The sequence below is a fragment of the Cnephaeus nilssonii genome (genome assembly GCF_951640355.1).
Source record: "Cnephaeus nilssonii genome assembly, chromosome: 8".
Classification (NCBI taxonomy): Eukaryota; Metazoa; Chordata; class Mammalia; order Chiroptera; family Vespertilionidae; genus Cnephaeus; species Cnephaeus nilssonii.
Window position 1 is genome coordinate 103463004 of NC_137079.1, and position 26686 is coordinate 103489689.

A 26686-nucleotide genomic window follows, 5' to 3' on the forward strand; every position below is an offset into this window, starting at 1 on the left:
CAACTGTAAAACAGTTGAAAGACAAGTGTATATAGCTTCGCAAGTTCAGAGAAGAGTGTATAAAGTTGCTTCTACATGTGGTGAAGTTCCACAAGTAGAGGAGAAGGCCCATTATAGGAAACAGGTAGAAATCAGTAGTCATTCAGAGCAAATACTAATGAATCTCACAGAATAGTGAGAGAACAAGTGTAAAAGATATTAAAATGTAAGTCTCTAGTCTGGAAAGGATGTTGTACACCGCAGAAATCCTTAAAATAGAGTTAGTTCACATGAAACCAGTGTTTGAAACCACCAGAGTTCACTGAAAAGTAGTATTCAACTGTAAAACAGTTGAAAGACAAGTTTATGTAGCTTCGCAAGTTCAGAGAAGTGTGTATAAACTTGTTTGTACATGTGGTGAAGTCCCACAAGTTGAGGAGAAGGCCCATTATAGGAAACAGCTAGAAATCAGTAGTAATTCTGAGGAAATACCAATGAATATCACAGACTTATGAGAGAACAAGTGGAAAAGACATCAAAATGTAAGTCTCTAGTCTAGACAGTATGTTGTACACTGCAGAAATCCTTGAAATAGAGTTAGTTCACATGAAACCAGTGTTTTATACCACCAGAATTCACTGAAAAGTAGTATTCAACTGTAAAACAGTTGAAAGACAAGTGTATATAGCTTCGCAAGTTCAGAGAAGAGTGTATAAAGTTGCTTCTACATGTGGTGAAGTCGCACAAGTAGAGGAGAAGGCCCATTATAGGAAACAGCTAGAAATCAGTAGTCATTCAGAGCAAATACTAATGAATATCACAGAATAGTGAGAGAACAAGTGTAAAAGACATCAAAATGTAAGTCTCTAGTCTAGACAGGATGTTTTACACTGCAGAAATCTTTGAAATAGAGTTAGTTCACATGAAACCAGTGTTTGAAACCACCAGAGTTCACTGAAAAGTAGTATTAAACTGTAAAACAGTTGAAAGATAAGTGTATATAGCTTCGCAAGTTCAGAGAAGAGTGTATAAAGTTGCTTCTACATGTGGTGAAGTTCCACAAGTAGAGGAGAAGGCCCATTATAGGAAACAGGTAGAAATCAGTAGTCATTCAGAGCAAATACTAATGAATCTCACAGAATAGTGAGAGAACAGTGTAAAAGACATCAAAATGTAAGTCTCTAGTCTAGACAGGATGTTGTACACTGCAGAAATCCTTGAAATAGAGTTAGTTCACATGAAACCAGTGTTTTATACCACCAGAATACACTGAAAAGTAGTATTCAACTGTAAAACAGTTGAAAGACAAGTGTATATAGCTTCGCAAGTTCAGAGAAGAGTGTATAAAGTTGCTTATACATGTGGTGATGTTTCACAAGTAGAGGAGAAGGCCCATTATAAGAAACAGCTAGAAATCAGTAGTCATTCAGAGCAAATACTAATGAATATCACAGAATAGTGAGAGAACAAGTGTAAAAGACATCAAAATGTAAGTCTCTAGTCTGGAAAGGATGTTGTACACTGCAGAAATCCTTGAAATAGAGTTAGTTCACAAGAAACCAGTGTTTGAAACCACCAGAGTTCACTGAAAAGTAGCATTCAACTGTAAAACAGTTGAAAGACAAGTTTATGTAGCTTCGCAAGTTCAGAGAAGAGTGTATAAAGTTGCTTCTACATGTGGTGAAGTCCCACAAGTAGAGGAGAAGGCCCATTATAGGAAACAGGTAGAAATCAGTAGTCATTCAGAGCAAATACTAATGAATCTCACAGAATAGTGAGAGAACAAGTGTAAAAGACATCAAAATATAAGTCTCTAGTCTAGACAGTATGTTGTACACTGCAGAAATCCTTGAAATAGAGTTAGTTCACATGAAACCAGTGTTTTATACCACCAGAATTCACTGAAAAGTAGTATTCAACTGTAAAACAGTTGAAAGACAAGTGTATATAGCTTCGCAAGTTCAGAGAAGAGTGTATAAAGTTGCTTCTACATGTGGTGATGTTCCACAAGTAGAGGAGAAGGCCCATTATAGGAAACAGCTAGAAATCAGTAGTAATTCTGAGCAAATACTAATGAATATCACAGACTTATGAGAAAACAAGTGTAAAAGACATCAAAATGTAAGTTTCTAGTCTAGAAAGGATGTTATACACTACAGAAATCTTTGAAATAGAGTTACTTCACAAGAAACAAGTGTTTCAACCCACTGGAATTCACTGAAAAGTAGTATTTCAGTGTAAAACAGTTGAAAGACAAGTTTATGTAGCTTCGCAAGTTCAGAGAAGAGTGTATAAAGTTGCTTCTACATGTGGTGAAGTCCCACAAGTAGAAAAGAAGGCTCATTATAGGACTCTGCAAGAAAGCAGTAGTAATTCAGAGCAAATCCTAATGAATATCACAGACTTATGAGAGAACAAGTGGAAAGCACATCAAAATGTAAGTTTCTAGTGTAGAAACGATGTTGTACACTGTAGAAATCCTTGAAATAGAGTTAGTTCACATGAATCCAGTGTTTGAAACCACCAGAATTCACTGATAAGTAGTATTCAACTGTAAAACAGTTGAAAGACAAGTGTATATAGCTTCGCAAGTTCAGAGAAGAGTGTATAAAGTTGCTTCTACATGTGGTGAAGTTCCACAAGTAGAGGAGAAGGCCCATTATAGGAAACAGGTAGAAATCAGTAGTCATTCAGAGCAAATACTAATGAATCTCACAGAATAGTGAGAGAACAAGTGTAAAAGATATTAAAATGTAAGTCTCTAGTCTGGAAAGGATGTTGTACACCGCAGAAATCCTTAAAATAGAGTTAGTTCACATGAAACCAGTGTTTGAAACCACCAGAGTTCACTGAAAAGTAGTATTCAACTGTAAAACAGTTGAAAGACAAGTTTATGTAGCTTCGCAAGTTCAGAGAAGAGTGTATAAACTTGTTTGTACATGTGGTGAAGTCCCACAAGTTGAGGAGAAGGCCCATTATAGGAAACAGCTAGAAATCAGTAGTAATTCTGAGGAAATACTAATGAATAACACAGACTTATGAGAGAACAAGTGGAAAAGACATCAAAATGTAAGTCTCTAGTCTAGACAGTATGTTGTACACTGCAGAAATCCTTGAAATAGAGTTAGTTCACATGAAACCAGTGTTTTATACCACCAGAATTCACTGAAAAGTAGTATTCAACTGTAAAACAGTTGAAAGACAAGTGTATATAGCTTCGCAAGTTCAGAGAAGAGTGTATAAAGTTGCTTCTACATGTGGTGAAGTCGCACAAGAGGAGGAGAAGGCCCATTATAGGAAACAGCTAGAAATCAGTAGTCATTCAGAGCAAATACTAATGAATATCACAGAATAGTGAGAGAACAAGTGTAAAAGACATCAAAATGTAAGTCTCTAGTCTAGACAGGATGTTTTACACTGCAGAAATCTTTGAAATAGAGTTAGTTCACATGAAACCAGTGTTTGAAACCACCAGAGTTCACTGAAAAGTAGTATTAAACTGTAAAACAGTTGAAAGACAAGTGTATATAGCTTCGCAAGTTCAGAGAAGAGTGTATAAAGTTGCTTCTACATGTGGTGAAGTTCCACAAGTAGAGGAGAAGGCCCATTATAGGAAACAGGTAGAAATCAGTAGTCATTCAGAGCAAATACTAATGAATCTCACAGAATAGTGAGAGAACAGTGTAAAAGACATCAAAATGTAAGTCTCTAGTCTAGACAGGATGTTGTACACTGCAGAAATCCTTGAAATAGAGTTAGTTCACATGAAACCAGTGTTTTATACCACCAGAATACACTGAAAAGTAGTATTCAACTGTAAAACAGTTGAAAGACAAGTGTATATAGCTTCGCAAGTTCAGAGAAGAGTGTATAAAGTTGCTTATACATGTGGTGATGTTTCACAAGTAGAGGAGAAGGCCCATTATAAGAAACAGCTAGAAATCAGTAGTCATTCAGAGCAAATACTAATGAATATCACAGAATAGTGAGAGAACAAGTGTAAAAGACATCAAAATGTAAGTCTCTAGTCTAGAAAGGATGTTGTACACTGCAGAAATCCTTGAAATAGAGTTAGTTCACAAGAAACCAGTGTTTGAAACCACCAGAGTTCACTGAAAAGTAGCATTCAACTGTAAAACAGTTGAAAGACAAGTTTATGTAGCTTCGCAAGTTCAGAGAAGAGTGTATAAAGTTGCTTCTACATGTGGTGAAGTCCCACAAGTAGAGGAGAAGGCCCATTATAGGAAACAGGTAGAAATCAGTAGTCATTCAGAGCAAATACTAATGAATCTCACAGAATAGTGAGAGAACAAGTGTAAAAGACATCAAAATATAAGTCTCTAGTCTAGACAGTATGTTGTACACTGCAGAAATCCTTGAAATAGAGTTAGTTCACATGAAACCAGTGTTTTATACCACCAGAATTCACTGAAAAGTAGTATTCAACTGTAAAACAGTTGAAAGACAAGTGTATATAGCTTCGCAAGTTCAGAGAAGAGTGTATAAAGTTGCTTCTACATGTGGTGATGTTCCACAAGTAGAGGAGAAGGCCCATTATAGGAAACAGCTAGAAATCAGTAGTAATTCTGAGCAAATACTAATGAATATCACAGACTTATGAGAAAACAAGTGTAAAAGACATCAAAATGTAAGTTTCTAGTCTAGAAAGGATGTTATACACTACAGAAATCTTTGAAATAGAGTTACTTCACAAGAAACAAGTGTTTCAACCCACTGGAATTCACTGAAAAGTAGTATTTCAGTGTAAAACAGTTGAAAGACAAGTTTATGTAGCTTCGCAAGTTCAGAGAAGAGTGTATAAAGTTGCTTCTACATGTGGTGAAGTCCCACAAGTAGAAAAGAAGGCTCATTATAGGACTCTGCAAGAAAGCAGTAGTAATTCAGAGCAAATCCTAATGAATATCACAGACTTATGAGAGAACAAGTGGAAAGCACATCAAAATGTAAGTTTCTAGTGTAGAAAGGATGTTGTACACTGTAGAAATCCTTGAAATAGAGTTAGTTCACATGAATCCAGTGTTTGAAACCACCAGAATTCACTGATAAGTAGTATTCAACTGTAAAACAGTTGAAAGACAAGTGTATATAGCTTCGCAAGTTCAGAGAAGAGTGTATAAAGTTGCTTCTACATGTGGTGAAGTTCCACAAGTAGAGGAGAAGGCCCATTATAGGAAACAGGTAGAAATCAGTAGTCATTCAGAGCAAATACTAATGAATCTCACAGAATAGTGAGAGAACAAGTGTAAAAGATATTAAAATGTAAGTCTCTAGTCTGGAAAGGATGTTGTACACCGCAGAAATCCTTAAAATAGAGTTAGTTCACATGAAACCAGTGTTTGAAACCACCAGAGTTCACTGAAAAGTAGTATTCAACTGTAAAACAGTTGAAAGACAAGTTTATGTAGCTTCGCAAGTTCAGAGAAGTGTGTATAAACTTGTTTGTACATGTGGTGAAGTCCCACAAGTTGAGGAGAAGGCCCATTATAGGAAACAGCTAGAAATCAGTAGTAATTCTGAGGAAATACTAATGAATATCACAGACTTATGAGAGAACAAGTGGAAAAGACATCAAAATGTAAGTCTCTAGTCTAGACAGTATGTTGTACACTGCAGAAATCCTTGAAATAGAGTTAGTTCACATGAAACCAGTGTTTTATACCACCAGAATTCACTGAAAAGTAGTATTCAACTGTAAAACAGTTGAAAGACAAGTGTATATAGCTTCGCAAGTTCAGAGAAGAGTGTATAAAGTTGCTTCTACATGTGGTGAAGTCGCACAAGTAGAGGAGAAGGCCCATTATAGGAAACAGCTAGAAATCAGTAGTCATTCAGAGCAAATACTAATGAATATCACAGAATAGTGAGAGAACAAGTGTAAAAGACATCAAAATGTAAGTCTCTAGTCTAGACAGGATGTTTTACACTGCAGAAATCTTTGAAATAGAGTTAGTTCACATGAAACCAGTGTTTGAAACCACCAGAGTTCACTGAAAAGTAGTATTAAACTGTAAAACAGTTGAAAGACAAGTGTATATAGCTTCGCAAGTTCAGAGAAGAGTGTATAAAGTTGCTTCTACATGTGGTGAAGTTCCACAAGTAGAGGAGAAGGCCCATTATAGGAAACAGGTAGAAATCAGTAGTCATTCAGAGCAAATACTAATGAATCTCACAGAATAGTGAGAGAACAGTGTAAAAGACATCAAAATGTAAGTCTCTAGTCTAGACAGGATGTTGTACACTGCAGAAATCCTTGAAATAGAGTTAGTTCACATGAAACCAGTGTTTTATACCACTAGAATACACTGAAAAGTAGTATTCAACTGTAAAACAGTTGAAAGACAAGTGTATATAGCTTCGCAAGTTCAGAGAAGAGTGTATAAAGTTGCTTATACATGTGGTGATGTTTCACAAGTAGAGGAGAAGGCCCATTATAAGAAACAGCTAGAAATCAGTAGTCATTCAGAGCAAATACTAATGAATATCACAGAATAGTGAGAGAACAAGTGTAAAAGACATCAAAATGTAAGTCTCTAGTCTGGAAAGGATGTTGTACACTGCAGAAATCCTTGAAATAGAGTTAGTTCACAAGAAACCAGTGTTTGAAACCACCAGAGTTCACTGAAAAGTAGCATTCAACTGTAAAACAGTTGAAAGACAAGTTTATGTAGCTTCGCAAGTTCAGAGAAGAGTGTATAAAGTTGCTTCTACATGTGGTGAAGTCCCACAAGTAGAGGAGAAGGCCCATTATAGGAAACAGGTAGAAATCAGTAGTCATTCAGAGCAAATACTAATGAATCTCACAGAATAGTGAGAGAACAAGTGTAAAAGACATCAAAATATAAGTCTCTAGTCTAGACAGTATGTTGTACACTGCAGAAATCCTTGAAATAGAGTTAGTTCACATGAAACCAGTGTTTTATACCACCAGAATTCACTGAAAAGTAGTATTCAACTGTAAAACAGTTGAAAGACAAGTGTATATAGCTTCGCAAGTTCAGAGAAGAGTGTATAAAGTTGCTTCTACATGTGGTGATGTTCCACAAGTAGAGGAGAAGGCCCATTATAGGAAACAGCTAGAAATCAGTAGTAATTCTGAGCAAATACTAATGAATATCACAGACTTATGAGAAAACAAGTGTAAAAGACATCAAAATGTAAGTTTCTAGTCTAGAAAGGATGTTATACACTACAGAAATCTTTGAAATAGAGTTACTTCACAAGAAACAAGTGTTTCAACCCACTGGAATTCACTGAACAGTAGTATTTCAGTGTAAAACAGTTGAAAGACAAGTTTATGTAGCTTCGCAAGTTCAGAGAAGAGTGTATAAAGTTGCTTCTACATGTGGTGAAGTCCCACAAGTAGAAAAGAAGGCTCATTATAGGACTCTGCAAGAAAGCAGTAGTAATTCAGAGCAAATCCTCATGAATATCACAGACTTATGAGAGAACAAGTGGAAAGCACATCAAAATGTAAGTTTCTAGTGTAGAAAGGATGTTGTACACTGTAGAAATCCTTGAAATAGAGTTAGTTCACATGAATCCAGTGTTTGAAACCACCAGAATTCACTGATAAGTAGTATTCAACTGTAAAACAGTTGAAAGACAAGTGTATATAGCTTCGCAAGTTCAGAGAAGAGTGTATAAAGTTGCTTCTACATGTGGTGAAGTTCCACAAGTAGAGGAGAAGGCCCATTATAGGAAACAGGTAGAAATCAGTAGTCATTCAGAGCAAATACTAATGAATCTCACAGAATAGTGAGAGAACAAGTGTAAAAGATATTAAAATGTAAGTCTCTAGTCTGGAAAGGATGTTGTACACCGCAGAAATCCTTAAAATAGAGTTAGTTCACATGAAACCAGTGTTTGAAACCACCAGAGTTCACTGAAAAGTAGTATTCAACTGTAAAACAGTTGAAAGACAAGTTTATGTAGCTTCGCAAGTTCAGAGAAGAGTGTATAAACTTGTTTGTACATGTGGTGAAGTCCCACAAGTTGAGGAGAAGGCCCATTATAGGAAACAGCTAGAAATCAGTAGTAATTCTGAGGAAATACTAATGAATATCACAGACTTATGAGAGAACAAGTGGAAAAGACATCAAAATGTAAGTCTCTAGTCTAGACAGGATGTTGTACACTGCAGAAATCCTTGAAATAGAGTTAGTTCACATGAAACCAGTGTTTTATACCACCAGAATTCACTGAAAAGTAGTATTCAACTGTAAAACAGTTGAAAGACAAGTGTATATAGCTTCGCAAGTTCAGAGAAGAGTGTATAAAGTTGCTTCTACATGTGGTGATGTTCCACAAGTAGAGAAGAAGGCCCATTATAGGACACTACAAGAAATCAGTAGTCATTCAGAGCAAATACTAATGAATATCACAGAATAGTGTGAGAACAAGTGTAAAAGACATCAAAATGTAAGTCTCTAGTCTAGACAGGATGTTTTACACTGCAGAAATCTTTGAAATAGAGTTAGTTCACATGAAACCAGTGTTTGAAACCACCAGAGTTCACTGAAAAGTAGCATTCAACTGTAAAACAGTTGAAAGACAAGTTTATGTAGCTTCGCAAGTTCAGAGAAGAGTGTATAAAGTTGCTTCTACATGTGGTGAAGTCCCACAAGTAGTGGAGAAGGCCCATTATAGGAAACAGGTAGAAATCAGTAGTCATTCAGAGCAAATACTAATGAATCTCACAGAATAGTGAGAGAACAAGTGTAAAAGACATCAAAATATAAGTCTCTAGTCTAGACAGTATGTTGTACACTGCAGAAATCCTTGAAATAGAGTTAGTTCACATGAAACCAGTGTTTTATACCACCAGAATTCACTGAAAAGTAGTATTCAACTGTAAAACAGTTGAAAGACAAGTGTATATAGCTTCGCAAGTTCAGAGAAGAGTGTATAAAGTTGCTTCTACATGTGGTGATGTTCCACAAGTAGAGGAGAAGGCCCATTATAGGAAACAGCTAGAAATCAGTAGTAATTCTGAGCAAATACTAATGAATATCACAGACTTATGAGAAAACAAGTGTAAAAGACATCAAAATGTAAGTTTCTAGTCTAGAAAGGATGTTATACACTACAGAAATCTTTGAAATAGAGTTACTTCACAAGAAACAAGTGTTTCAACCCACTGGAATTCACTGAAAAGTAGTATTTCAGTGTAAAACAGTTGAAAGACAAGTTTATGTAGCTTCGCAAGTTCAGAGAAGAGTGTATAAAGTTGCTTCTACATGTGGTGAAGTCCCACAAGTAGAAAAGAAGGCTCATTATAGGACTCTGCAAGAAAGCAGTAGTAATTCAGAGCAAATCCTAATGAATATCACAGACTTATGAGAGAACAAGTGGAAAGCACATCAAAATGTAAGTTTCTAGTGTAGAAAGGATGTTGTACACTGTAGAAATCCTTGAAATAGAGTTAGTTCACATGAATCCAGTGTTTGAAACCACCAGAATTCACTGATAAGTAGTATTCAACTGTAAAACAGTTGAAAGACAAGTGTATATAGCTTCGCAAGTTCAGAGAAGAGTGTATAAAGTTGCTTCTACATGTGGTGAAGTTCCACAAGTAGAGGAGAAGGCCCATTATAGGAAACAGGTAGAAATCAGTAGTCATTCAGAGCAAATACTAATGAATCTCACAGAATAGTGAGAGAACAAGTGTAAAAGATATTAAAATGTAAGTCTCTAGTCTGGAAAGGATGTTGTACACCGCAGAAATCCTTAAAATAGAGTTAGTTCACATGAAACCAGTGTTTGAAACCACCAGAGTTCACTGAAAAGTAGTATTCAACTGTAAAACAGTTGAAAGACAAGTTTATGTAGCTTCGCAAGTTCAGAGAAGAGTGTATAAAGTTGCTTCTACATGTGGTGAAGTTCCACAAGTAGAGGAGAAGGCCCATTATAGGAAACAGGTAGAAATCAGTAGTCATTCAGAGCAAATACTAATGAATCTCACAGAATAGTGAGAGAACAAGTGTAAAAGATATTAAAATGTAAGTCTCTAGTCTGGAAAGGATGTTGTACACCGCAGAAATCCTTGAAATAGAGTTAGTTCACATGAAACCAGTGTTTTATACCACCAGAATACACTGAAAAGTAGTATTCAACTGTAAAACAGTTGAAAGACAAGTGTATATAGCTTCGCAAGTTCAGAGAAGAGTGTATAAAGTTGCTTCTACATGTGGTGATGTTCCACAAGTAGAGAAGAAGGCCCATTATAGGACACTACAAGAAATCAGTAGTCATTCAGAGCAAATACTAATGAATATCACAGAATAGTGAGAGAACAAGTGTAAAAGACATCAAATTGTAAGTCTCTAGTCTGGAAAGGATGTTGTACACTGCAGAAATCCTTGAAATAGAGTTAGTTCACAAGAAACCAGTGTTTGAAACCACCAGAGTTCACTGAAAAGTAGCATTCAACTGTAAAACAGTTGAAAGACAAGTTTATGTAGCTTCGCAAGTTCAGAGAAGAGAGTATAAAGTTGCTTCTACATGTGGTGAAGTCCCACAAGTAGAGGAGAAGGCCCATTATAGGAAACAGGTAGAAATCAGTAGTCATTCAGAGCAAATACTAATGAATATCACAGAATAGTGAGAGAACAAGTGTAAAAGACATCAAAATATAAGTCTCTAGTCTAGACAGTATGTTGTACACTGCAGAATTCCTTGAAATAGAGTTAGTTCACATGAAACCAGTGTTTTATACCACCAGAATTCACTAAAAAGTAGTATTCAACTGTAAAACAGTTGAAAGACAAGTGTATATAGCTTCGCAAGTTCAGAGAAGAGTGTATAAAGTTGCTTCTACATGTGGTGAAGTCGCACAAGTAAAGGAGAAGGCCCATTATAGGAAACAGCTAGAAATCAGTAGTCATTCAGAGCAAATACTAATGAATATCACAGAATAGTGTGAGAACAAGTGTAAAAGACATCAAAATGTAAGTCTCTAGTCTAGACAGGATGTTTTACACTGCAGAAATCTTTGAAATAGAGTTAGTTCACATGAAACCAGTGTTTGAAACCACCAGAGTTCACTGAAAAGTAGTATTAAACTGTAAAACAGTTGAAAGACAAGTGTATATAGCTTCGCAAGTTCAGAGAAGAGTGTATAAAGTTGCTTCTACATGTGGTGAAGTTCCACAAGTAGAGGAGAAGGCCCATTATAGGAAACAGGTAGAAATCAGTAGTCATTCAGAGCAAATACTAATGAATCTCACAGAATAGTGAGAGAACAGTGTAAAAGACATCAAAATGTAAGTCTCTAGTCTAGACAGGATGTTGTACACTGCAGAAATCCTTGAAATAGAGTTAGTTCACATGAAACCAGTGTTTTATACCACCAGAATACACTGAAAAGTAGTATTCAACTGTAAAACAGTTGAAAGACAAGTGTATATAGCTTCGCAAGTTCAGAGAAGAGTGTATAAAGTTGCTTATACATGTGGTGATGTTTCACAAGTAGAGGAGAAGGCCCATTATAGGAAACAGCTAGCAATCAGTAGTCATTCAGAGCAAATACTAATGAATATCACAGAATAGTGAGAGAACAAGTGTAAAAGACATCAAATTGTAAGTCTCTAGTCTGGAAAGGATGTTGTACACTGCAGAAATCCTTGAAATAGAGTTAGTTCACAAGAAACCAGTGTTTGAAACCACCAGAGTTCACTGAAAAGTAGCATTCAACTGTAAAACAGTTGAAAGACAAGTTTATGTAGCTTCGCAAGTTCAGAGAAGAGTGTATAAAGTTGCTTCAACATGTGGTGAAGTCCCACAAGTAGAAAAGAAGGCTCATTATAGGACTCTGCAAGAAAGCAGTAGTAATTCAGAGCAAATCCTAATGAATATCACAGACTTATGAGAGAACAAGTGGAAAGCACATCAAAATGTAAGTTTCTAGTGTAGAAAGGATGTTGTACACTGTAGAAATCCTTGAAATAGAGTTAGTTCACATGAATCCAGTGTTTGAAACCACCAGAATTCACTGATAAGTAGTATTCAACTGTAAAACAGTTGAAAGACCAGTGTATATAGCTTCGCAAGTTCAGAGAAGAGTGTATAAAGTTGCTTCTACATGTGGTGAAGTTCCACAAGTAGAGGAGAAGGCCCATTATAGGAAACAGGTAGAAATCAGTAGTCATTCAGAGCAAATACTAATGAATCTCACAGAATAGTGAGAGAACAAGTGTAAAAGATATTAAAATGTAAGTCTCTAGTCTGGAAAGGATGTTGTACACCGCAGAAATCCTTAAAATAGAGTTAGTTCACATGAAACCAGTGTTTGAAACCACCAGAGTTCACTGAAAAGTAGTATTCAACTGTAAAACAGTTGAAAGACAAGTTTATGTAGCTTCGCAAGTTCAGAGAAGAGTGTATAAACTTGTTTGTACATGTGGTGAAGTCCCACAAGTTGAGGAGAAGGCCCATTATAGGAAACAGCTAGAAATCAGTAGTAATTCTGAGGAAATACTAATGAATATCACAGACTTATGAGAGAACAAGTGGAAAAGACATCAAAATGTAAGTCTCTAGTCTAGACAGGATGTTGTACACTGCAGAAATCCTTGAAATAGAGTTAGTTCACATGAAACCAGTGTTTTATACCACCAGAATACACTGAAAAGTAGTATTCAACTGTAAAACAGTTGAAAGACAAGTGTATATAGCTTCGCAAGTTCAGAGAAGAGTGTATAAAGTTGCTTCTACATGTGGTGAAGTTCCACAAGTAGAGGAGAAGGCCCATTATAGGAAACAGGTAGAAATCAGTAGTCATTCAGAGCAAATACTAATGAATCTCACAGAATAGTGAGAGAACAAGTGTAAAAGACATCAAAATGTAAGTCTCTAGTCTAGATAGGATGTTGTACACTGCAGAAATCCTTGAAATAGAGTTAGTTCACATGAAACCAGTGTTTTATACCACCAGAATACACTGAAAAGTAGTATTCAACTGTAAAACAGTTGAAAGACAAGTGTATATAGCTTCGCAAGTTGGAGAAGAGTGTATAAAGTTGCTTCTACATGTGGTGATGTTCCACATGTAGAGGAGAAGGCCCATTATAGGAAACAGCTAGAAATCAATAGTAATTCTGAGGAAATACTAATGAATATCACAGACTTATGAGAGAACAAGTGGAAAAGACATCAAAATGTAAGTCTCTAGTCTAGACAGGATGTTGTACACTGCAGAAATCCTTGAAATAGAGTTAGTTCACATGAAACCAGTGTTTTATACCACCAGAATACACTGAAAAGTAGTATTCAACTGTAAAACAGTTGAAAGACAAGTGTATATAGCTTCGCAAGTTCAGAGAAGAGTGTATAAAGTTGCTTCTACATGTGGTGATGTTCCACAAGTAGAGAAGAAGGCCCATTATAGGACACTACAAGAAATCAGTAGTCATTCAGAGCAAATACTAATGAATATCACAGAATAGTGAGAGAACAAGTGTAAAAGACATCAAAATGTAAGTCTCTAGTCTGGAAAGGATGTTGTACACTGCAGAAATCCTTGAAATAGAGTTAGTTCACAAGAAACCAGTGTTTGAAACCACCAGAGTTCACTGAAAAGTAGCATTCAACTGTAAAACAGTTGAAAGACAAGTTTATGTAGCTTCGCAAGTTCAGAGAAGAGAGTATAAAGTTGCTTCTACATGTGGTGAAATCCCACAAGTAGAGGAGAAGGCCCATTATAGGAAACAGGTAGAAATCAGTAGTCATTCAGAGCAAATACTAATGAATATCACAGAATAGTGAGAGAACAAGTGTAAAAGACATCAAAATATAAGTCTCTAGTCTAGACAGTATGTTGTACACTGCAGAAATCCTTGAAATAGAGTTAGTTCACATGAAACCAGTGTTTTATACCACCAGAATTCACTGAAAAGTAGTATTCAACTGTAAAACAGTTGAAAGACAAGTGTATATAGCTTCGCAAGTTCAGAGAAGAGTGTATAAAGTTGCTTCTACATGTGGTGAAGTCGCACAAGTAGAGGAGAAGGCCCATTATAGGAAACAGCTAGAAATCAGTAGTCATTCAGAGCAAATACTAATGAATATCACAGAATAGTGAGAGAACAAGTGTAAAAGACATCAAAATGTAAGTCTCTAGTCTAGACAGGATGTTTTACACTGCAGAAATCTTTGAAATAGAGTTAGTTCACATGAAACCAGTGTTTTATACCACCAGAATACACTGAAAAGTAGTATTCAACTGTAAAACAGTTGAAAGACAAGTGTATATAGCTTCGCAAGTTCAGAGAAGAGTGTATAAAGTTGCTTATACATGTGGTGATGTTTCACAAGTAGAGGAGAAGGCCCATTATAGGAAACAGCTAGCAATCAGTAGTCATTCAGAGCAAATACTAATGAATATCACAGAATAGTGAGAGAACAAGTGTAAAAGACATCAAAATGTAAGTCTCTAGTCTGGAAAGGATGTTGTACACTGCAGAAATCCTTGAAATAGAGTTAGTTCACAAGAAACCAGTGTTTGAAACCACCAGAGTTCACTGAAAAGTAGCATTCAACTGTAAAACAGTTGAAAGACAAGTTTATGTAGCTTCGCAAGTTCAGAGAAGAGTGTATAAAGTTGCTTCTACATGTGGTGAAGTCCCACAAGTAGAAAAGAAGGCTCATTATAGGACTCTGCAAGAAAGCAGTAGTAATTCAGAGCAAATCCTAATGAATATCACAGACTTATGAGAGAACAAGTGGAAAGCACATCAAAATGTAAGTTTCTAGTGTAGAAAGGATGTTGTACACTGTAGAAATCCTTGAAATAGAGTTAGTTCACATGAATCCAGTGTTTGAAACCACCAGAATTCACTGATAAGTAGTATTCAACTGTAAAACAGTTGAAAGACAAGTGTATATAGCTTCGCAAGTTCAGAAAAGAGTGTATAAAGTTGCTTCTACATGTGGTGAAGTTCCACAAGTAGAGGAGAAGGCCCATTATAGGAAACAGGTAGAAATCAGTAGTCATTCAGAGCAAATACTAATGAATCTCACAGAACAGTGAGAGAACAAGTGTAAAAGATATTAAAATGTAAGTCTCTAGTCTGGAAAGGATGTTGTACACCGCAGAAATCCTTAAAATAGAGTTAGTTCACATGAAACCAGTGTTTGAAACCACCAGAGTTCACTGAAAAGTAGTATTCAACTGTAAAACAGTTGAAAGACAAGTTTATGTAGCTTCGCAAGTTCAGAGAAGAGTGTATAAACTTGTTTGTACATGTGGTGAAGTCCCACAAGTTGAGGAGAAGGCCCATTATAGGAAACAGCTAGAAATCAGTAGTTATTCTGAGGAAATACTAATGAATATCACAGACTTATGAGAGAACAAGTGGAAAAGACATCAAAATGTAAGTCTCTAGTCTAGACAGGATGTTGTACACTGCAGAAATCCTTGAAATAGAGTTAGTTCACATGAAACAAGTGTTTTATACCACCAGAATACACTGAAAAGTAGTATTCAACTGTAAAACAGTTGAAAGACAAGTGTATATAGCTTCGCAAGTTCAGAGAAGAGTGTATAAAGTTGCTTATACATGTGGTGATGTTTCACAAGTAGAGGAGAAGGCCCATTATAGGAAACAGGTAGAAATCAGTAGTCATTCAGAGCAAATACTAATGAATCTCACAGAATAGTGAGAGAACAAGTGTAAAAGACATCAAAATGTAAGTCTCTAGTCTAGACAGGATGTTGTACACTGCAGAAATCCTTGAAATAGAGTTAGTTCACATGAAACCAGTGTTTTATACCACCAGAATACACTGAAAAGTAGTATTCAACTGTAAAACAGTTGAAACACAAGTGTATATAGCTTCGCAAGTTGGAGAAGAGTGTATAAAGTTGCTTCTACATGTGGTGATGTTCCACATGTAGAGGAGAAGGCCCATTATAGGAAACAGCTAGAAATCAATAGTAATTCTGAGGAAATACTAATGAATATCACAGACTTATGAGAGAACAAGTGGAAAAGACATCAAAATGTAAGTCTCTAGTCTAGACAGGATGTTGTACACTGCAGAAATCCTTGAAATAGAGTTAGTTCACATGAAACCAGTGTTTTATACCACCAGAATACACTGAAAAGTAGTATTCAACTGTAAAACAGTTGAAAGACAAGTGTATATAGCTTCGCAAGTTCAGAGAAGAGTGTATAAAGTTGCTTCTACATGTGGTGATGTTCCACAAGTAGAGAAGAAGGCCCATTATAGGACACTACAAGAAATCAGTAGTCATTCAGAGCAAATACTAATGAATATCACAGAATAGTGAGAGAACAAGTGTAAAAGACATCAAAATGTAAGTCTCTAGTCTGGAAAGGATGTTGTACACTGCAGAAATCCTTGAAATAGAGTTAGTTCACAAGAAACCAGTGTTTGAAACCACCAGAGTTCACTGAAAAGTAGCATTCAACTGTAAAACAGTTGAAAGACAAGTTTATGTAGCTTCGCAAGTTCAGAGAAGAGAGTATAAAGTTGCTTCTACATGTGGTGAAGTCCCACAAGTAGAGGAGAAGGCCCATTATAGGAAACAGGTAGAAATCAGTAGTCATTCAGAGCAAATACTAATGAATATCACAGAATAGTGAGAGAACAAGTGTAAAAGACATCAAAATATAAGTCTCTAGTCTAGACAGTATGCTGTACACTGCAGAAATCCTTGAAATAGAGTTAGTTCACATGAAACCAGTGTTTTATACCACCAGAATTCACTGAAAAGTAGTATTCAACTGTAAAACAGTTGAAAGACAAGTGTATATAGCTTCGCAAGTTCAGAGAAGAGTGTATAAAGTTGCTTCTACATGTGGTGAAGTCGCACAAGTAGAGGAGAAGGCCCATTATAGGAAACAGCTAGAAATCAGTAGTCATTCAGAGCAAATACTAATGAATATCACAGAATAGTGAGAGAACAAGTGTAAAAGACATCAAAATGTAAGTCTCTAGTCTAGACAGGATGTTTTACACTGCAGAAATCTTTGAAATAGAGTTAGTTCACATGAAACCAGTGTTTGAAACCACCAGAGTTCACTGAAAAGTAGTATTAAACTGTAAAACAGTTGAAAGACAAGTGTATATAGCTTCGCAAGTTCAGAGAAGAGTGTATAAAGTTGCTTCTACATGTGGTGAAGTTCCACAAGTAGAGGAGAAGGCCCATTATAGGAAACAGGTAGAAATCAGTAGTCATTCAGAGCAAATACTAATGAATCTCACAGAATAGTGAGAGAAAAGTGTAAAAGACATCAAAATGTAAGTCTCTAGTCTAGACAGGATGTTGTACACTGCAGAAATCCTTGAAATAGAGTTAGTTCACATGAAACCAGTGTTTTATACCACCAGAATACACTGAAAAGTAGCATTCAACTGTAAAACAGTTGAAAGACAAGTTTATGTAGCTTCGCAAGTTCAGAGAAGAGAGTATAAAGTTGCTTCTACATGTGGTGAAGTCCCACAAGTAGAGGAGAAGGCCCATTATAGGAAACAGGTAGAAATCAGTAGTCATTCAGAGCAAATACTAATGAATATCACAGAATAGTGAGAGAACAAGTGTAAAAGACATCAAAATATAAGTCTCTAGTCTAGACAGTATGTTGTACACTGCAGAAATCCTTGAAATAGAGTTAGTTCACATGAAACCAGTGTTTTATACCACCAGAATTCACTGAAAAGTAGTATTCAACTGTAAAACAGTTGAAAGACAAGTGTATATAGCTTCGCAAGTTCAGAGAAGAGTGTATAAAGTTGCTTCTACATGTGGTGAAGTCGCACAAGTAGAGGAGAAGGCCCATTATAGGAAACAGCTAGAAATCAGTAGTCATTCAGAGCAAATACTAATGAATATCACAGAATAGTGAGAGAACAAGTGTAAAAGACATCAAAATGTAAGTCTCTAGTCTAGACAGGATGTTTTACACTGCAGAAATCTTTGAAATAGAGTTAGTTCACATGAAACCAGTGTTTTATACCACCAGAATACACTGAAAAGTAGTATTCAACTGTAAAACAGTTGAAAGACAAGTGTATATAGCTTCGCAAGTTCAGAGAAGAGTGTATAAAGTTGCTTATACATGTGGTGATGTTTCACAAGTAGAGGAGAAGGCCCATTATAGGAAACAGCTAGCAATCAGTAGTCATTCAGAGCAAATACTAATGAATATCACAGAATAGTGAGAGAACAAGTGTAAAAGACATCAAAATGTAAGTCTCTAGTCTGGAAAGGATGTTGTACACTGCAGAAATCCTTGAAATAGAGTTAGTTCACAAGAAACCAGTGTTTTATACCACCAGAATACACTGAAAAGTAGTATTCAACTGTAAAACAGTTGAAAGACAAGTGTATATAGCTTCGCAAGTTCAGAGAAGAGTGTATAAAGTTGCTTATACATGTGGTGATGTTTCACAAGTAGAGGAGAAGGCCCATTATAGGAAACAGCTAGCAATCAGTAGTCATTCAGAGCAAATACTAATGAATATCACAGAATAGTGAGAGAACAAGTGTAAAAGACATCAAAATGTAAGTCTCTAGTCTGGAAAGGATGTTGTACACTGCAGAAATCCTTGAAATAGAGTTAGTTCACAAGAAACCAGTGTTTGAAACCACCAGAGTTCACTGAAAAGTAGCATTCAACTGTAAAACAGTTGAAAGACAAGTTTATGTAGCTTCGCAAGTTCAGAGAAGAGTGTATAAAGTTGCTTCTACATGTGGTGAAGTCCCACAAGTAGAAAAGAAGGCTCATTATAGGACTCTGCAAGAAAGCAGTAGTAATTCAGAGCAAATGCTAATGAATATCACAGACTTATGAGAGAACAAGTGGAAAGCACATCAAAATGTAAGTTTCTAGTGTAGAAAGGATGTTGTACACTGTAGAAATCCTTGAAATAGAGTTAGTTCACATGAATCCAGTGTTTGAAACCACCAGAATTCACTGATAAGTAGTATTCAACTGTAAAACAGTTGAAAGACAAGTGTATATAGCTTCGCAAGTTCAGAGAAGAGTGTATAAAGTTGCTTCTACATGTGGTGAAGTCCCACAAGTAGAGGAGAAGGCCCATTATAGGAAACAGGTAGAAATCAGTAGTCATTCAGAGCAAATACTAATGAATATCACAGAATAGTGAGAGAACAAGTGTAAAAGACATCAAAATATAAGTCTCTAGTCTAGACAGTATGTTGTACACTGCAGAAATCCTTGAAATAGAGTTAGTTCACATGAAACCAGTGTTTTATACCACCAGAATTCACTGAAAAGTAGTATTCAACTGTAAAACAGTTGAAAGACAAGTGTATATAGCTTCGCAAGTTCAGAGAAGAGTGTATAAAGTTGCTTCTACATGTGGTGAAGTCGCACAAGTAGAGGAGAAGGCCCATTATAGGAAACAGGTAGAAATCAGTAGTCATTCAGAGCAAATACTAATGAATCTCACAGAATAGTGAGAGAACAAGTGTAAAAGACATCAAAATATAAGTCTCTAGTCTAGACAGTATGTTGTACACTGCAGAAATCCTTGAAATAGAGTTAGTTCACATGAAACCAGTGTTTTATACCACCAGAATTCACTGAAAAGTAGTATTCAACTGTAAAACAGTTGAAAGACAAGTGTATATAGCTTCGCAAGTTCAGAGAAGAGTGTATAAAGTTGCTTCTACATGTGGTGATGTTCCACAAGTAGAGGAGAAGGCCCATTATAGGAAACAGCTAGAAATCAGTAGTAATTCTGAGCAAATACTAATGAATATCACAGACTTATGAGAAAACAAGTGTAAAAGACATCAAAATGTAAGTTTCTAGTCTAGAAAGGCTGTTATACACTACAGAAATCTTTGAAATAGAGTTACTTCACAAGAAACAAGTGTTTCAACCCACTGGAATTCACTGAAAAGTAGTATTTCAGTGTAAAACAGTTGAAAGACAAGTTTATGTAGCTTCGCAAGTTCAGAGAAGAGTGTATAAAGTTGCTTCTACATGTGGTGAAGTCCCACAAGTAGAAAAGAAGGCTCATTATAGGACTCTGCAAGAAAGCAGTAGTAATTCAGAGCAAATCCTAATGAATATCACAGACTTATGAGAGAACAAGTGGAAAGCACATCAAAATGTAAGTTTCTAGTGTAGAAAGGATGTTGTACACTGTAGAAATCCTTGAAATAGAGTTAGTTCACATGAATCCAGTGTTTGAAACCACCAGAATTCACTGATAAGTAGTATTCAACTGTAAAACAGTTGAAAGACAAGTGTATATAGCTTCGCAAGTTCAGAGAAGAGTGTATAAAGTTGCTTCTACATGTGGTGAAGTTCCACAAGTAGAGGAGAAGGCCCATTATAGGAAACAGGTAGAAATCAGTAGTCATTCAGAGCAAATACTAATGAATCTCACAGAATAGTGAGAGAACAAGTGTAAAAGATATTAAAATGTAAGTCTCTAGTCTGGAAAGGATGTTGTACACCGCAGAAATCCTTAAAATAGAGTTAGTTCACATGAAACCAGTGTTTGAAACCACCAGAGTTCACTGAAAAGTAGTATTCAACTGTAAAACAGTTGAAAGACAAGTTTATGTAGCTTCGCAAGTTCAGAGAAGAGTGTATAAACTTGTTTGTACATGTGGTGAAGTCCCACAAGTTGAGGAGAAGGCCCATTATAGGAAACAGCTAGAAATCAGTAGTAATTCTGAGGAAATACTAATGAATATCACAGACTTATGAGAGAACAAGTGGAAAAGACATCAAAATGTAAGTCTCTAGTCTAGACAGGATGTTGTACACTGCAGAAATCCTTGAAATAGAGTTAGTTCACATGAAACCAGTGTTTTATACCACAAGAATACACTGAAAAGTAGTATTCAACTGTAAAACAGTTGAAAGACAAGTGTATATAGCTTCGCAAGTTCAGAGAAGAGTGTATAAAGTTGCTTCTACATGTGGTGAAGTTCCACAAGTAGAGGAGAAGGCCCATTATAGGAAACAGGTAGAAATCAGTAGTCATTCAGAGCAAATACTAATGAATCTCACAGAATAGTGAGAGAACAAGTGTAAAAGACATCAAAATGTAAGTCTCTAGTCTAGACAGGATGTTGTACACTGCAGAAATCCTTGAAATAGAGTTAGTTCACATGAAACCAGTGTTTTATACCACCAGAATACACTGAAAAGTAGTATTCAACTGTAAAACAGTTGAAAGACAAGTGTATATAGCTTCGCAAGTTGGAGAAGAGTGTATAAAGTTGCTTCTACATGTGGTGATGTTCCACATGTAGAGGAGAAGGCCCATTATAGGAAACAGCTAGAAATCAATAGTAATTCTGAGGAAATACTAATGAATATCACAGACTTATGAGAGAACAAGTGGAAAAGACATCAAAATGTAAGTCTCTAGTCTAGACAGGATGTTGTACACTGCAGAAATCCTTGAAATAGAGTTAGTTCACATGAAACCAGTGTTTTATACCACCAGAATACACTGAAAAGTAGTATTCAACTGTAAAACAGTTGAAAGACAAGTGTATATAGCTTCGCAAGTTCAGAGAAGAGTGTATAAAGTTGCTTCTACATGTGGTGATGTTCCACAAGTAGAGAAGAAGGCCCATTATAGGACACTACAAGAAATCAGTAGTCATTCAGAGCAAATACTAATGAATATCACAGAATAGTGAGAGAACAAGTGTAAAAGACATCAAAATGTAAGTCTCTAGTCTGGAAAGGATGTTGTACACTGCAGAAATCCTTGAAATAGAGTTAGTTCACAAGAAACCAGTGTTTGAAACCACCAGAGTTCACTGAAAAGTAGCATTCAACTGTAAAACAGTTGAAAGACAAGTTTATGTAGCTTCGCAAGTTCAGAGAAGAGAGTATAAAGTTGCTTCTACGTGTGGTGAAATCCCACAAGTAGAGGAGAAGGCCCATTATAGGAAACAGGTAGAAATCAGTAGTCATTCAGAGCAAATACTAATGAATATCACAGAATAGTGAGAGAACAAGTGTAAAAGACATCAAAATATAAGTCTCTAGTCTAGACAGTATGTTGTACACTGCAGAAATCCTTGAAATAGAGTTAGTTCACATGAAACCAGTGTTTTATACCACCAGAATTCACTGAAAAGTAGTATTCAACTGTAAAACAGTTGAAAGACAAGTGTATATAGCTTCGCAAGTTCAGAGAAGAGTGTATAAAGTTGCTTCTACATGTGGTGAAGTCGCACAAGTAGAGGAGAAGGCCCATTATAGGAAACAGCTAGAAATCAGTAGTCATTCAGAGCAAATACTAATGAATATCACAGAATAGTGAGAGAACAAGTGTAAAAGACATCAAAATGTAAGTCTCTAGTCTAGACAGGATGTTTTACACTGCAGAAATCTTTGAAATAGAGTTAGTTCACATGAAACCAGTGTTTTATACCACCAGAATACACTGAAAAGTAGTATTCAACTGTAAAACAGTTGAAAGACAAGTGTATATAGCTTCGCAAGTTCAGAGAAGAGTGTATAAAGTTGCTTATACATGTGGTGATGTTTCACAAGTAGAGGAGAAGGCCCATTATAGGAAACAGCTAGCAATCAGTAGTCATTCAGAGCAAATACTAATGAATATCACAGAATAGTGAGAGAACAAGTGTAAAAGACATCAAAATGTAAGTCTCTAGTCTGGAAAGGATGTTGTACACTGCAGAAATCCTTGAAATAGAGTTAGTTCACAAGAAACCAGTGTTTTATACCACCAGAATACACTGAAAAGTAGTATTCAACTGTAAAACAGTTGAAAGACAAGTGTATATAGCTTCGCAAGTTCAGAGAAGAGTGTATAAAGTTGCTTATACATGTGGTGATGTTTCACAAGTAGAGGAGAAGGCCCATTATAGGAAACAGCTAGCAATCAGTAGTCATTCAGAGCAAATACTAATGAATATCACAGAATAGTGAGAGAACAAGTGTAAAAGACATCAAAATGTAAGTCTCTAGTCTGGAAAGGATGTTGTACACTGCAGAAATCCTTGAAATAGAGTTAGTTCACAAGAAACCAGTGTTTGAAACCACCAGAGTTCACTGAAAAGTAGCATTCAACTGTAAAACAGTTGAAAGACAAGTTTATGTAGCTTCGCAAGTTCAGAGAAGAGTGTATAAAGTTGCTTCTACATGTGGTGAAGTCCCACAAGTAGAAAAGAAGGCTCATTATAGGACTCTGCAAGAAAGCAGTAGTAATTCAGAGCAAATGCTAATGAATATCACAGACTTATGAGAGAACAAGTGGAAAGCACATCAAAATGTAAGTTTCTAGTGTAGAAAGGATGTTGTACACTGTAGAAATCCTTGAAATAGAGTTAGTTCACATGAATCCAGTGTTTGAAACCACCAGAATTCACTGATAAGTAGTATTCAACTGTAAAACAGTTGAAAGACAAGTGTATATAGCTTCGCAAGTTCAGAGAAGAGTGTATAAAGTTGCTTCTACATGTGGTGAAGTCCCACAAGTAGAGGAGAAGGCCCATTATAGGAAACAGGTAGAAATCAGTAGTCATTCAGAGCAAATACTAATGAATATCACAGAATAGTGAGAGAACAAGTGTAAAAGACATCAAAATATAAGTCTCTAGTCTAGACAGTATGTTGTACACTGCAGAAATCCTTGAAATAGAGTTAGTTCACATGAAACCAGTGTTTTATACCACCAGAATTCACTGAAAAGTAGTATTCAACTGTAAAACAGTTGAAAGACAAGTGTATATAGCTTCGCAAGTTCAGAGAAGAGTGTATAAAGTTGCTTCTACATGTGGTGAAGTCGCACAAGTAGAGGAGAAGGCCCATTATAGGAAACAGGTAGAAATCAGTAGTCATTCAGAGCAAATACTAATGAATCTCACAGAATAGTGAGAGAACAAGTGTAAAAGACATCAAAATATAAGTCTCTAGTCTAGACAGTATGTTGTACACTGCAGAAATCCTTGAAATAGAGTTAGTTCACATGAAACCAGTGTTTTATACCACCAGAATTCACTGAAAAGTAGTATTCAACTGTAAAACAGTTGAAAGACAAGTGTATATAGCTTCGCAAGTTCAGAGAAGAGTGTATAAAGTTGCTTCTACATGTGGTGATGTTCCACAAGTAGAGGAGAAGGCCCATTATAGGAAACAGCTAGAAATCAGTAGTAATTCTGAGCAAATACTAATGAATATCACAGACTTATGAGAAAACAAGTGTAAAAGACATCAAAATGTAAGTTTCTAGTCTAGAAAGGCTGTTATACACTACAGAAATCTTTGAAATAGAGTTACTTCACAAGAAACAAGTGTTTCAACCCACTGGAATTCACTGAAAAGTAGTATTTCAGTGTAAAACAGTTGAAAGACAAGTTTATGTAGCTTCGCAAGTTCAGAGAAGAGTGTATAAAGTTGCTTCTACATGTGGTGAAGTCCCACAAGTAGAAAAGAAGGCTCATTATAGGACTCTGCAAGAAAGCAGTAGTAATTCAGAGCAAATCCTAATGAATATCACAGACTTATGAGAGAACAAGTGGAAAGCACATCAAAATGTAAGTTTCTAGTGTAGAAAGGATGTTGTACACTGTAGAAATCCTTGAAATAGAGTTAGTTCACATGAATCCAGTGTTTGAAACCACCAGAATTCACTGATAAGTAGTATTCAACTGTAAAACAGTTGAAAGACAAGTGTATATAGCTTCGCAAGTTCAGAGAAGAGTGTATAAAGTTGCTTCTACATGTGGTGAAGTTCCACAAGTAGAGGAGAAGGCCCATTATAGGAAACAGGTAGAAATCAGTAGTCATTCAGAGCAAATACTAATGAATCTCACAGAATAGTGAGAGAACAAGTGTAAAAGATATTAAAATGTAAGTCTCTAGTCTGGAAAGGATGTTGTACACCGCAGAAATCCTTAAAATAGAGTTAGTTCACATGAAACCAGTGTTTGAAACCACCAGAGTTCACTGAAAAGTAGTATTCAACTGTAAAACAGTTGAAAGACAAGTTTATGTAGCTTCGCAAGTTCAGAGAAGAGTGTATAAACTTGTTTGTACATGTGGTGAAGTCCCACAAGTTGAGGAGAAGGCCCATTATAGGAAACAGCTAGAAATCAGTAGTAATTCTGAGGAAATACTAATGAATATCACAGACTTATGAGAGAACAAGTGGAAAAGACATCAAAATGTAAGTCTCTAGTCTAGACAGGATGTTGTACACTGCAGAAATCCTTGAAATAGAGTTAGTTCACATGAAACCAGTGTTTTATACCACAAGAATACACTGAAAAGTAGTATTCAACTGTAAAACAGTTGAAAGACAAGTGTATATAGCTTCGCAAGTTCAGAGAAGAGTGTATAAAGTTGCTTCTACATGTGGTGAAGTTCCACAAGTAGAGGAGAAGGCCCATTATAGGAAACAGGTAGAAATCAGTAGTCATTCAGAGCAAATACTAATGAATCTCACAGAATAGTGAGAGAACAAGTGTAAAAGACATCAAAATGTAAGTCTCTAGTCTAGACAGGATGTTGTACACTGCAGAAATCCTTGAAATAGAGTTAGTTCACATGAAACCAGTGTTTTATACCACCAGAATACACTGAAAAGTAGTATTCAACTGTAAAACAGTTGAAAGACAAGTGTATATAGCTTCGCAAGTTGGAGAAGAGTGTATAAAGTTGCTTCTACATGTGGTGATGTTCCACATGTAGAGGAGAAGGCCCATTATAGGAAACAGCTAGAAATCAATAGTAATTCTGAGGAAATACTAATGAATATCACAGACTTATGAGAGAACAAGTGGAAAAGACATCAAAATGTAAGTCTCTAGTCTAGACAGGATGTTGTACACTGCAGAAATCCTTGAAATAGAGTTAGTTCACATGAAACCAGTGTTTTATACCACCAGAATACACTGAAAAGTAGTATTCAACTGTAAAACAGTTGAAAGACAAGTGTATATAGCTTCGCAAGTTCAGAGAAGAGTGTATAAAGTTGCTTCTACATGTGGTGATGTTCCACAAGTAGAGAAGAAGGCCCATTATAGGACACTACAAGAAATCAGTAGTCATTCAGAGCAAATACTAATGAATATCACAGAATAGTGAGAGAACAAGTGTAAAAGACATCAAAATGTAAGTCTCTAGTCTGGAAAGGATGTTGTACACTGCAGAAATCCTTGAAATAGAGTTAGTTCACAAGAAACCAGTGTTTGAAACCACCAGAGTTCACTGAAAAGTAGCATTCAACTGTAAAACAGTTGAAAGACAAGTTTATGTAGCTTCGCAAGTTCAGAGAAGAGAGTATAAAGTTGCTTCTACATGTGGTGAAATCCCACAAGTAGAGGAGAAGGCCCATTATAGGAAACAGGTAGAAATCAGTAGTCATTCAGAGCAAATACTAATGAATATCACAGAATAGTGAGAGAACAAGTGTAAAAGACATCAAAATATAAGTCTCTAGTCTAGACAGTATGTTGTACACTGCAGAAATCCTTGAAATAGAGTTAGTTCACATGAAACCAGTGTTTTATACCACCAGAATTCACTGATAAGTAGTATTCAACTGTAAAACAGTTGAAAGACAAGTGTATATAGCTTCGCAAGTTCAGAGAAGAGTGTATAAAGTTGCTTCTACATGTGGTGAAGTCGCACAAGTAGAGGAGAAGGCCCATTATAGGAAACAGCTAGAAATCAGTAGTCATTCAGAGCAA